Here is a 14,421-nt window from a genome sequence, read left to right on the forward strand (position 1 = left end):
TTTAGGGTTTTAGGTTGGGAAATGTCTGAAATACCCCTAGCATAAAAACTCAACATACACGAATGAGGGTATGACCCATCCCCTTAATCGTACCTCAGGGTACGAGTGGTACCCTTATATCATGCCCTAGCATCATCTTAGATGCCCATACTGACCAACATATGACCACACATAAGTAACTCATATCCTAGCATGCAAGAAGCACCATGTGACCTATACCCTAGACAAAAAACTTTGGATAAGATTTAGGGCACAATACGACTTTGCTACATACCATTCGTATCTCCAATAACGACTAGTAATATGTTCAATATTACCATTGAAAGTAAGTGACTTTGAACACACTATGAAACATATGAGTAAGGACCCCTAAACTATACCATAGCTTATGAATTGTACCTTTAAGTCGTACCTTCTCCAGAAACTCAAACTTGGAGAAATTTTTGGAAGGGTCCAAAGCCAAAGTGATTCAACTCCCCCCTAGTTGGATCATTCCTCCTCGAATTATGGATAAGGAAAGAACAAGCACAAGTTTTCACACCAACACCTCAACCTTTTCTTTAACAAAGTTTGAAAAAAAAAGTTTGATGAAGAACGCATACCTTCTACACGAATTCTGGGAGCAAAAAATAGTAATGAATACTTGGAATTCATGTCCTCTTCCGTTTCCCAAGTAGCCTCTTGAAATTTATGTTCCTTTAAAGGACCTTTATCAAATCTATATCATTTATTTGCAATGGACGAACTTGATGATCCTAGATCTCAATTACGACCACTTCATAAGTTAAGGAGTCCAAAATACCCTAACCCTTCCAAAGGAACAATTGATGGATGATCACCAAAACACTTCCTCAACATAGAGATATGGAAAACCGGACAAATGGACCTCAAACTAGAAGGCAACTCCAATTCTTAGGAAACATTGCCAACCCTCTTTAAATCAAGTAGGGATCAACATACTGAGGGCTTAACTTCCCTTTATTACAAAACTGCATCACTTCTTTCATGGGAGATACCTTCAGGAATACTCAATCTCCAACATTCTACCCCAAATCCCTAGGCTTTACATCCGCAAAGGACTTTTGCCAAATTTGACCAGCTTTCAACCTATCATGAATAACCTTCAGTTTTCCAAGGCTTGGTGAACCAAATCAAGGCCAAATAACTTACCCTCACAAACTTCATACCACCCAATAGGAGAACAATATCTCATACCATACAATGCCTAAATAAGAGACATACCAATGCTAAAGTGGTAACTATTATTATAAACGTATTCAACCAAAGTCAAATAGTTGAACCAACTACCACCATAGTCGATTGCACAAGCATGAAGCATATTTTCTAATGTCTTAATGGTCCTCTCTGCTTGTCCATTTGACTGTGGGTGGAAAGCGTTACTAAGGCAAAACATAGTTCCCAAACCTTTCTTAAATGACTTCAAAAAATCAGATAAGAATAGAGTACCATGATCTAAAATGATAGAAACTAGAGCACCATACAACTTCACAATCACTGCAAGATACAACTTATCATAATCCTCCGCCGAAAAACTAGTTCTCACCGGTAAAAAGTTAGCGAACTTGTTTATCCTATACATATTAACCCAAATAAAAACATATTTATTCTGAGATTGAGGCAGACCGGTAATGAAATCGTTGTTAATCATTTCCCACTTCCATTTGAGCAACTCACTCTCTTGGTATAGACAGCCGGATCTTATGTGCTCAACTTTCACTTGTTGACACATCACACACTTAGTCACATAGCTAGCCATATCTCACTTCATATTTTTCCACCAATAGAAATCCCTGGGATCATGATCTATCATTGTAGAACCAGTATTTATAGCAAAATATGATTGATAAGATTTAGATAGATTCTTTCTCTGTACCTACTGATATCAGGAATACAAAACCTACCTTGGTACCTCGGGATACAATAGCCCCCAATCATAAAGTCAACAACCTTTTGCTGACCTATATTACTCTTAATATTTATCAAATCAGGATCAAACATCTATTTTTCCTTTATCTTAACAACAAGATATTACTCTGGTACTATATACACAAACATACCACTATCCCCAGAGTCCGTGAGACAAACTCCAATGCTGGCCAAGTGGTGAATGTCCTTCACCAACTCCTATTTATCCTCATCTACATGAGCTAGACTCGCCAGGGATAACCCACTAAAAAGCATCTAAAACAAAGTTAGACTTACCTGAATGGTTGTGAATGCTAATATCATAGTCCTTTAGCAACTCACGCCATCTCCTTTGCCTAAGATTTAGTTCATTCTGAGTAAACACATATTGCAGGCTCGTATGATAAAAAGAGATGTCAACATGAACCCTATAGATATAGAGACACCAAATATTTAATACAAATACCACTACTAACAACTACAAGTCAGGAGTAGGATAGTTGTTCTCATGAACATTCAACTATCTAGAAGCTTAAGTCACCACCCTACTATGATGCATCAGCACACAACCTAGCCTAATACAAGAAGCATCATAATACACTATGAAATCGTCACTACCTTTGGGAAGGGTCAAAACTAGAGCTAAAGTGAACTTTTTAAAACTACCTTCACATGTATCTGACCATAAGAATTTGTCCTTCTTCTAGGTTAACTTAGTCAATAGGGCAGCTACAGTCAAAAAACTGTCCACAAATCTCCTATAGTAATTGGCAAACCCAAGAAGCTCCAAATATGAGTTAGAGTCATATGTCTAGGCCATTTCTTAACCACCACAACCTTTTGTGGATCTCTCATGATCCTTTTACTATATATAATATCACCCAAAAAAGTCAAAACCTTCAACCAAAACTTCACTAGAGTACTTGGTATACAAACACTGATCCTTTAAGGTCTGTACCACAGCATATAGATGATCTACATGATACACCTCACTCTTAGAATAGACTAAGATGTCATCCATAAAGACAATGAAACCTAAATCTAAAAATTGATAGAAGATGTTATTTATCAAATCCATAAATGCTACCTAAGCATTGGTCAACCCAAAAGGCATGACAGGTCCGAAAGGCTATCTTAGGGATATCCACTTCCTTAATATTAAGATGATGATAACTTGACCTAAGATAAATCTTAGAGAAACACTTTGCACCTTGAAGCTGATAAAATAAGTCGGCGATCCTAGGAAGAGGATACTTATTATTTATGATCATCTAACTCAACTAATGTCAGTCAATGGACATTCGAAGAGAACCATCCTTCTTACTAATAAACAACATGGGAGACACACTAGGATAGATGAAACCTTTATCTAAGAAATCTTTTAATTTTTTTCTTAAGCTCCTTCAACTCAGCTAGAGCTATTTTATAAAGAGTGATAGAAATTAGATGAGTGTTTGGAACAAGATCAATTCCAAAATTAATTTCCCTATTGGGAGGTACACTAGGAAGATCATCAGGGAAATACTTGGGAAACTCATTAACCACTGGAATAGATTCTAAAGAAAGACCTTTAGAGTTAGAATCTTTAACCTAGACCAAATGATATAAATACCATTTGGAGAACCTCTCCCTAGGTACTAAAGAACCCCCTTCCCATACAATGACTGACTCATTAGGGAATTTAAGCATGACCATGTGGGTTTGACAATCAAAAAAAGCATAACACAAATACAACAAATTCATCCCCAATATTACATCAAAGACAGCCATATCTAACTCTATCAAATCCATAAGAATTTCTCTACCACTAATAAATAGCACATACCCCCTATAGACTCTTTTAGCAATCATAGAGTCACTAATCGGGGCAAATACATATAAAGGATTAGAAATAAATTCAGGACCAAGTCCAAAATACACATCTACAAATAGGGTGACGTAAGAAAGAGTGGCCCTGAATCTAGTAAAATATATACATCATGGGAGAAAAGTTTGAATATACCCGTGACAGTATCGGGAGAAGCCTTAAAATCCTGGTGAGACGCATGAGCATATAACCTATTTTGGCTAGTGCAAATACCAGAAGCAAAAATAGATGCAGAAGCAGTACCCTTTGGTATAGAAGCAACTGAAGAGGCAACTGGGACATTTCTAGCCCTAGAAGCCATTCTTGCTCGACAGTCATGCTGTATATGACAAATCTATCCATAATAAAAAACCTATTCTTCCCCTTTTCACAAAATCCATGGTGCAACCCCCATAAAATCTACAAAAAGGGTGGGATGGAGCAAAATGATCCCCACTAGCTTGAGATTTAGCACTCTACGCCCAGGACACACCATCATTCTAAGACTAATGATTACTCAATGGCTTCTGGTAAGGATTATAAGCTGTGTAGAAAGTACTAGAACTCTTCCACTTCTTCTTTTTCCATTTACCACCATCTCTCCTACTCTGCTCAGAAGGCCTAAACCTCTTCCCTTGTCTCTCACTAAACTCAGACTTCTTTTTTTTCTCATCCACTACTTGTTGTATATAAATAACCTACCTAGAGATATGCATGTCCTTGATTAGCAAAGAAACATTACTTTCAAGGATCAACTCACGACACAGTCTCGAAGCAAACTTTCTCATCCATCCCCTCATATCGAACACCTTCTCCAGAGCATACTGAGATAGCTAGTGAAATTTCAAGGCATACTCTTTTATTAATATCCTATCTTGTTTTAGTTTAACAAATTCCTCTGACTTCTCTTTCCTCAACTCCAGAGGAAAGAAATGGTCTATAGATACATTAGAGAAATCCTCCTACAAAGATGACTCATCATCATCATCCCTTGCTTGGCCTTACCCATCGTACCATTGGTACACTATAACCTTTAGTTAGTAGGTAGGAAACTTTACCCTTTATACATTCATGGCATGCATAACCTTGAAAAATCTTTTCTATCTCATCTATAAACCTTGAGAATCCTCCTGTACTTTCACACTTATAAAAGTTAGAGGATTCAATGTCATGAACTGGCCAACCCTTGTTGAGTCAGAAAATAGTGTATCAGATGCTCCACGCTCTACCTGAGAAGCTAAAAACTGAGCAATCATATGAATCAACTAATTAAAATTAGTATTTGTCACATTATCCTAAAGTGGACTAGAGGGAACTGGTGAAACTCCAGGATAATCAGGGACCGAACCCCTAGACCGAGTATGGATCCCATAAGTATAGTGGGTTCCATCAACATTTTCCTTAGTTAGAGTAGAGCAATTTCAGTGAACTTTAGATCATCGAGGCACAATCTAAAAGACAAGAAAATATAAATTAGAGAAATCCAAGATCTTAGACTTTATATCTCAAAATAAGACAACAAGAAAGTGAAACATTCATAATACTCTACAAGACACAGCTTTGTCGATTCCCAATTGACTATGATCCTAAGTCTTTGATCAAAAATTGACATAACTCGAATCAGGGCCTTATCATAATGGGCATCCTAAGTCTATCAAGGACCGTAGACTACACCAAATGCCTAATCCAACCTCCAATCATATACCCTGACAGATCAATTGCAAACATATAACAAAATAAAGTGATTACCAATTCAAATACTTTGGAATAGGTCTATGACCATGGACAACCCGAATAAGTCTAACCATCGAAAGCCAACCAACAACCATAACTAAAATAAAAATAATAACCAAGTCTATATGTATAACGAAATAAATGAAACAATCAAAAATCGAATAAGGTCTTGTGGTATAAACCCAGTAATAATACCAATGCCAAGATGATACCATTGCTGACATCGCCCATACCAACCCATAGTAGTTTCATAAATCCTCTATCAAAAATCAAAAAAACATCCAAAAGGGACTTGCCCCAACATAGCCAAAACCAATATCCAAGACTAACTAATAAAAACATAAGAACCTAAAACTAGAAATAGAGCCTTCCTAAATATAGAATCTCACCACTTCAGGATAATAAATGTTAATCCTTAGTCTAATCACCGAGTAAGAGATGTAATATGAGCAATACCTATATTACATGGGGATACAGTGTCGAAGATGGTTAGCGGTTGGAGCGCTGGCATGTAATTTAAGGATAAGGAAAAAATAGTGGTGAAATTTCAAAACCAATTAATCAATGCATATACTAATTCAACACATACATATACATATATATTTATACCATGCCAGCATAGGGAACAAGATTAACATAAACTTTGAAATCATTAACTTGGGCTATGTAGCATGACCATCATAGAACAATGTACCTACGGTCTATATAGGCTCAGCTCTCCCCTAGTTGAAAGGGCCCCAATGCGTGTAGCCACACGAACCAGAGAGTATGCATAACTATATATTCCTCTATGGGGGACTCGAACCTCCCAACATAATTAAAGTGACTTAAGAACCAGTACATTTAGTAAGGGGGACTCGAAACTCCCATTCATGTATTCATTAGGGGACTCAAACCACCTAATCATAAGAGGCCCACACTGGCTTGTGCAATCTTCAGTGTTAGTCCTTTAGACTTCACTTTTATGGACCTGCTACACATCTTTCTATTAAGCCCAATTTAAGACCATCATTCCATATACACAACTATTAAGCTAATTAATTACCAAATGCATTTCGTTGGTATCGTCATACCAGCACTACTTGTAAGTATACCATATGCCATTACCGTTACCAATCACCCATGCATTTAATTCACTTTGGGACTCAAACCCATCATCTAACAAAGGCACTTATTTTATTTAAAGTTTAGGGTCTCTAACACATTATCTAACAAGGTTATAAGGTAATTTAAAGCTAAGGGCTCAAATCCATTTAATAATTAAAACTACCAACGTTACCATTTAAATCATTACTTGGCCAACAAATCCTTCACAAAACCATTTAACAACAATTCATGTCCATTAGGCCAATGCCTTAGTTTAAAACATCATTAACATGTGACTAGTTTATTCTCTTAGGCATTTTCACAAACACTTTAAGGGCATGTATTATCAAGATCACAATCAAGGTTAAAACCACAAAGTTTAGGGTAACCCAAGACCTATTTGTTAAACTACAATTACAAAGAACCCACATGTGCAAACCATGATCATGAGTAAATAATATTTAACCATATGCAACAAAACCATTAATTTTGGTTTTCAAAACCACCATTAAAGAATTATAATCACACTTTAAAATATATAATATTTGATGACTAATAATGAGGGAAGAGTCACATGCCTTATTCAATAATATTCATAAAAGAAACTTTACTCTTAATCCTCAAGATGATCACCTTTGAAGAACCCAAGCCCCAATCTTTAATAGAGAGTTTAGAGAGTGTTTTTGGAGTGGTTGATCTTTCAATAGTGGGTTATGAGAGAACACAACATGTTTTAAAATGTGGGTACAAGATAGAATGAGCCATCCCCCTAAACTGTAAACTAGGTTACTAGTGGTAGCCTTATCTCGTACCCTTATATTATCTTGGACCTCTATACAAACAAACATCTGACCATATATGACTAACCCATATCCTAGTATATGAGAACTACCTTGTGACTCATACCTTAGATAGAATACTTTGAACAAGACTTTGGGCACTATACGACTTGAAAACATACCATTCGTACCCCAACTAACGACTAGTAATATGTTCAATATCACCTTAGATAGTAAGTGACTTCGAACACACTACAAAACATATGAGTTAAGACCCCTAAACCATTACTTAGCATACAACTTGTACCTTGAAGTCATACCCTATCCAGAAAATCAAACTTAAAGAAATTTTTCTAAGGTTCAAAATCCAAGGTGTTTCATCCCTCATAGATCAATTAACCAAATTAGCCTATTTTCTCCCTATTTTGACATCTTTAAGTGCTAAGATGTTAATTATATCTATGTCATGAGATGGTTCGCTTGTATGGAGTACCTATATCTATTATTTTAAATAGAGGCTCGCAGTTCCCCAATAGCTTCTGGATGACTTTTCAGGTAAAGTTGGGTACTCAAATTCACCTCAGTACTATTTTTTCACTCTCAGTCCTATGGGCAGTAGGAAACTATTCAAGTTCTAGAGGATATTTCACGTATGTTCTATGGACTTTAGAGGTCTACAGGAGCATCTCTTAGCCATAGCAGATTTTACTTATAATAATATTTACCATTTAAGAATTAAGATGGCAATATTTTAGGAATTATATTGAAGGTATTATTGACCCCTAATTGGTTGGCTTGATACATAAGAGGTTAGACCTTGTTGTATTGACTTGCTTCATGATTTGGTAGACAGGGTTGAATGATTTAGGATAGGTTGAGGGCAGTTCAGAGTAGGTAGAAGTGTTATGGTGATTGTAGATTTTATGTGTTGAATTTTTTAGTGGGTGACTAGGATTTATTTGAGTATCATCCATGAAGGGCGTTATGAGATTTAATAGGATGCCTATGCTTAGACTCGGGTATATTTAATACCCTAAATTTTAAAGCTATAAACCCCAAAAAATATAGGCCACTGAATTTTCTTTCCAACGCTATAAGTTTCACCTCGATCTGATATATAGTGGCAAAAAGCTATGTAATTTTCCATTTAAATTTCAGTTAGCTGCTAGTGGCTACAACTAACGTGATGACCAGTAATAAAATTTTACGAGTCATTCCGAGTATTAGTAGTCATAATATAAAGAACCTTTAGTTTCATCCTAGTATAATGATTTTACTCTATGATTCACAATCAAACATCTTGAATCATTAGGAAGGACTCGCAGTCATAACATTGTTCAACCAAGAATCCATTCTAGTGTCTACAAGCCCATTACATGACTCTTGGTCAGACATTATGTCTAATTATGTGGACCTATAGCCTGACAAGTAAAGAATCCAAGAATCAAGCCTCAGACTATGACTCCACCTAATGACTAATAGTAAGTCATAATGAGTTGTAGGAAGAAGGTCGTAGTCAGAACAGAAAGAACCCTAGACCTTAGGGTTCCAGGTTACAACTTATACCATGACGCATGACGAGTCTTAATGACTGGGAACCCATAATTTTTTCACATTTTTAATAAGGGCTTTGGTAATTTCTACCCCTTTTAATCCCAAATCCACGTCGTTTAAGTACCTAAACATCAGTTATTAGTGAATTAAAACTACCCTAATACCTCACAACTTTAGAAATCACTTCTCTAATAAAAAAAAAGAGATTCCCTTCTTTCTTAAGAAAAATATGGGGTTTCCCAAGAATAAGATCAACTATAATGATTTCACCAAGGAATCTATTCTCAGGTATGTGGGATTTCATCAGTGGTTCCCTTCCACCCATTGAGTCCCAATAAATTTAAAAGTTCATGATTTCTTCAGTTTATGTATGCAGTATAAATTTCAGAACCTCATGACTTGTGCATATCAGTTTATGTTTTTAATATAATTCAGAGTCATTCAGTTTGAAGTAACACTTACCACCTAGTAAACGCAGGGATAATAGCTCACCCATTATTTAAGCATGAGTTATTAGTAGCAGGCCCTATGTTCTAGAACTATGTTGCCACTATAGGTTATAGGGGATCACCCATCAGTTTAGGCTTGAAACTCTATTCCTTTGGAACATCATATTAGTGGATCCAAATTAGCCGGTGTTGGTACCATCGGCAAGGAACATACACACATCGAACTTGGGTTATAGGTTCGACCCAGGTTTTGGTCAAACTAGGGTATGTCGATTGTAGTTAGCTCCCACAGTTTTAGTATTTAGATTATGTTATGTTCAGGTTTGCATAACTAGGTATTTGGTATATCGGTTATTCAATTTTCCAAACTATTTAAGTACATATTTATACATGGTCTTGCTTTCAATTTTTGATGTTCATGCATTCATGCTAAGTGTATATATAATAGCTAGCTTCCATCTCACATACAAATAAATTGAAAGTACTGATTGCATACTCTCTTTTGTATTTTATTGTCTTATAACATAGGTTCGGATAATCAATTCCCAAATCTCACGTTGTCCGTTCATGTGCCACTCAATTGCAGCATTGGTGGGTCCTCATCAGTCAAGGACTAGTTATATTATTATTTATTCATCCTATTAGTTTATTTCATGGTATTTTAATTAGTCATAGTTATTTGGACACGTGTCCTAACAATTTTTCAATTTAGAGGCTTCAGACAGTCGAATAGTCAAATAATCAGTTAGTCAGACATGTTTGGCATTTAATGTATTTCAAACATCATTAATATTGTTTTAACTTTTAGTTAATTTTAAAATAATTTTTGCGCGATACTATCGATATGATAGACGACGCAACACATAGAGATCATGTCAATCCACTATTTTAGACATCCCATTAGGCTTCAATCCACTATTTTAGACATCCCATTAGGCTTCTAACGATGTTCAATAAATCTGAAACTCACCCGAGGTGACCTATTGACATCTCGGATCATGAATCGACTTAAAATCAACATTTTAAGGTCGTAAGGATAGAAAATAAAGTCATTGAAATTTCAAGGCTAAAAATAAGACTAAGTGTCAATACTTAGCTAAAATTTTCTAAGTCTGGGACCTCTTTTGGCATACAATCGATGACCGAAATGACTGGGATTTTGTGGGGTCTTAAAATATCTCCCCCTTGGGAACATTCATCCTCGAATGAGACTAATTAAGCTGAAAATACTGAAAGACTGAGTTTACAAACTAAACATCCACAACTGAAGCATGATTACATAAACTGAGTTTTCAAACTAAATATGCATAACTGAAGCATGATGACATGACTGAACTAATTTATTAATGCATGACTTTCATAATATCATATGCAACGGTAATTGATACCAAATTTGTAAAGAAAATATGAGCATGGAACTGAGTAATTCTAAGGAAGGGTGTTACCTTGAGTGGAGTCTGAGTTTACGTAGAAGAGGTGAGGATACTTGGTCTGCATGTCTACTTCTTCTTCCTAAGTAGCTCCCTCAACGGACTAATTCCGCCAAAGAACTTTGACCAAAGGAACTTCTTTATTCCTCAGTCTGTGAATCTGATATTTAAGGATTTTGACTGGGACTTCCTCATAAGAGAGACTCTTCTGAACATATATACTCTCTATAGGGACTACAACTTCTGGGTTACCTAGGCACTTTTTTTGGAAGGAGATGTGAAACACTGGGTGTACAAAATCTAACTCTAAAGGAAACTCAAGCTCGTAAGCTACCTTTTTGAAATGGCTGAGCATTTGGTAAGGACTGACATAATAAGGGCTGAGCTTTCCCTTCTTGCCAAATCTCTTCACTCCCTTCATGGGAGCAATTTTCAAGTACACAAAATCGCCAATCTCAATCACAAGATCCTTTTTCCTCACATATGTATATGATTTCTGTTATCTTTGGGCTACCTTATGCCTCTCCTTGATAAACTGAACCTTCTGTAAGGCATCAAATACTAAGTCAAGACCTACTACTGCGACCTCACCTACTTCAAACTAACTAATGGGAGATCTACATCTCCTCTCACTAAGAGCATCAAATGGAGCCATCTGAATACTGGAGTGATAGCTGTTATTATAGTCAAACTCAATCAAAGAAAAGTGGTCATCCCAACTACCCTTAAGGTGAACGACACACACTCTTAATACATCTTATAGAGTATAAATGGTTCTTTCTTCTTTACCATCTATCTGAGGGTGGAAGGTTGTACTAAGGTGAACTTGGGTACCAAGACTCTTTTGGAAGACTTCCCAAAAATAAGAGGTAAAATACATACCACTATCTGAAATGATGGATAACGAATCTCCGTGCAATCTGACCAACTCTCTAACATAGATCTTGGAATAATCATCGACTGAGTAAGAGGTATGAACTAGCAAGAAATGAGTTGATATGGTCATCTTATCTTTAATGAGCCAAATCAAATTATGATGACAACAAGTACGAGGCAAACCCGTCACAAAGTCCATATTTACTTTCTCCCACTTCCAAGTGGGTATACTAAACTCCTGTATGGAGCCACTAGGATTTTGGTGCTCAATATTAATCTGCTGACATATAGAGCACTTAACCACAAACTTTGCAATGTCTCTCTTCATGCGACTCCACCAATAAATTTCCCGCAGGTCGCGGTATATTTTAGTGGCCCCTGGGTGGATCGAGTAATGCGCACCATGAACTTCTGTAAGAATCCACTGTCTCATGCTATCTATACCTATCACACATAATCTACCCTAGCAATGCAACACACTATCTCCCTCTTAGGAGAAAACCTCCACTTTCTGACCTCTGACTAAATCTTTTATCTTAATAAATTGGGATCTTTGTTCTTCGTTTCTTTCACCTCAGAAACCAAAGAAGATTCTAAACTATTCTGCGCCTATACACTACCCTCAGCTAAATCAACCAAATGAGGATTCATTACGACTCATCACTATGAGTTATAGCCAAAACAGTCTCTCAGGCACACATTCACTGTTAACCCTAAGACTCAATTGATACGACTCATAATGGGACCGTATGACTTATAGGGTCCAGACATAGTCAACCAATAACTTATTTAGTTTATAAAATAACATCCTACGATTTCACCCAATGACTCATAATGAGTCCTTACGACTCGTATTAAGCTACTTATACTCATAGCAGAACCTTGCCACACGCTCACTATTTAGGCTAGGATTTGATCCCTAAGCCCTATCAAGACTCTATATGACTCATTAGGGAGAGTCATAATCAGGGAAGCAAGGATAAATTTTCAAAAATTTTCAAAGACTAAAAGCTTGGGGTGTTACATAACCCATATTCTAATATGTATTAAGATACTGAAGAAGATTAACAAAATATTAGGCGTAAGCCAAACTAAAAGTTAACTAATAATAGATGGTAATTGAATCAATGCTACTACTGTCTGAAATACTCCACAAACTGAAAACATAGCTAACTATCTGAAATCCTCTAAATCATAATAAGTTGTTAGGATAACCCCCACTAACTCTAGCTGACTGAAGAAAAATAAAATGCTAAAATAAATGACTGATAACTAGTCCTTTAATGATGAGAACTCACCAAACTATTGTTGAGTAGTACATGAATGTGCTAAGTGCTATCCACACACTGAGCATTCAAACCTATATTGTGAGATAATATACTACAGAAAAGTATGCGATCAGTACTTTGAATATACTGAATATGAGATATGGGAAGCTAATTTTAGAAATTGATCATAAATACATAAGCATGTAAACTAAATGCAAGACCAAGTATAAACATATACTGGATAAAATTGAATAACTAGAGAACTGAATACTCGATGAATCAAACCTAAACATTAACTAAAACATAAACTAAGGACTATGGGAGCTAAAAATAACCAACATACTATAATCTAAGAAAACCAGGGTTGAAGTTGTAACCCCAATTGGAAGGATATCAGTACCTTTTTAAGTGTAGCAATACTAGCTAGCAGGGTCCATTAAATTTAGGTCTCGAAGGACTAGGGTGTAATGACTCTGATGATGGGTGGCCCCTTATAACCTATAAGGGAGTCATAGTTTAGGAACTTAGGGATTTTATCTAATAGGCTCAACCTAACTGATAGGTAAGTCTTCATCCCTGTATTTACTCGGTGCTAAGTAATACTACCAACTTAATGACATTAAAATAAAAACTGAATTGCTCATAATAATATCATTCTAAAAGTCTCAACTATGGATAATATGAAGTTCTCAAAGACATATCTACTGATATATGCATCACTCCCTAGGTATCATGGGTTCATAGCCCACTAGGTTTAACTAATGCAAACTAAACATGATAATAATGAAAGTTGATCATAATAGGGAATTTCATAATTCAAGACAAACTCAATGATTTATCAACCAAGGGAAAATTTATGATTATGAGTATGTAAAGATGCTACCCCATGGAAAAATAAGTACTCATGGTTTAATAACAAAAATAAACTAAAGGGATTAAGTAAACTGATATTTGACCTAGAAATCATTTGTTGAAGGGCAAATTAAACTTGAGAAGTAAGAAGTTATTGGGACTCAATGGATAAAAGGAACCCATTAATAAAATCCCACATACCTAGAGGTGGAATATTTGGAGAAATCTTTGGAATTTTAACTTGAAGTTTAGAAAACCTAACTTGTCTTTAGAGAAGAATGATTTCCCCTTTGCTTGGTTTCAATTGATTTTTTAACTTAATGGGGAACTTCGGGAAGTTTGATCTTATATGCCGCCTTTGGGGAAGCCTAAAGGAATAGGAAAATACCAAACATCACTTTTTAAATTATGTTGGAAAAAGCTGATACCAGTCATAACAATTAAGATAGTGACTTGTTAGGTCAGGTAACGAGTCATGGTTTGGAGTCATTGTCAGAGGTTGTACACCTTGGTACCTTATTTTGGTGACAACGACTTCCGTCTTGACAACTTATTGGGTCTTATAATGGGTCATTAGGAGGTGTCATTGTCAGGGACATAATTTTTAGATTTCTTTCTATT

Source organism: Capsicum annuum, chromosome 11, assembly GCF_002878395.1.
Source record: "Capsicum annuum cultivar UCD-10X-F1 chromosome 11, UCD10Xv1.1, whole genome shotgun sequence".
Classification (NCBI taxonomy): domain Eukaryota; kingdom Viridiplantae; phylum Streptophyta; class Magnoliopsida; order Solanales; family Solanaceae; genus Capsicum; species Capsicum annuum.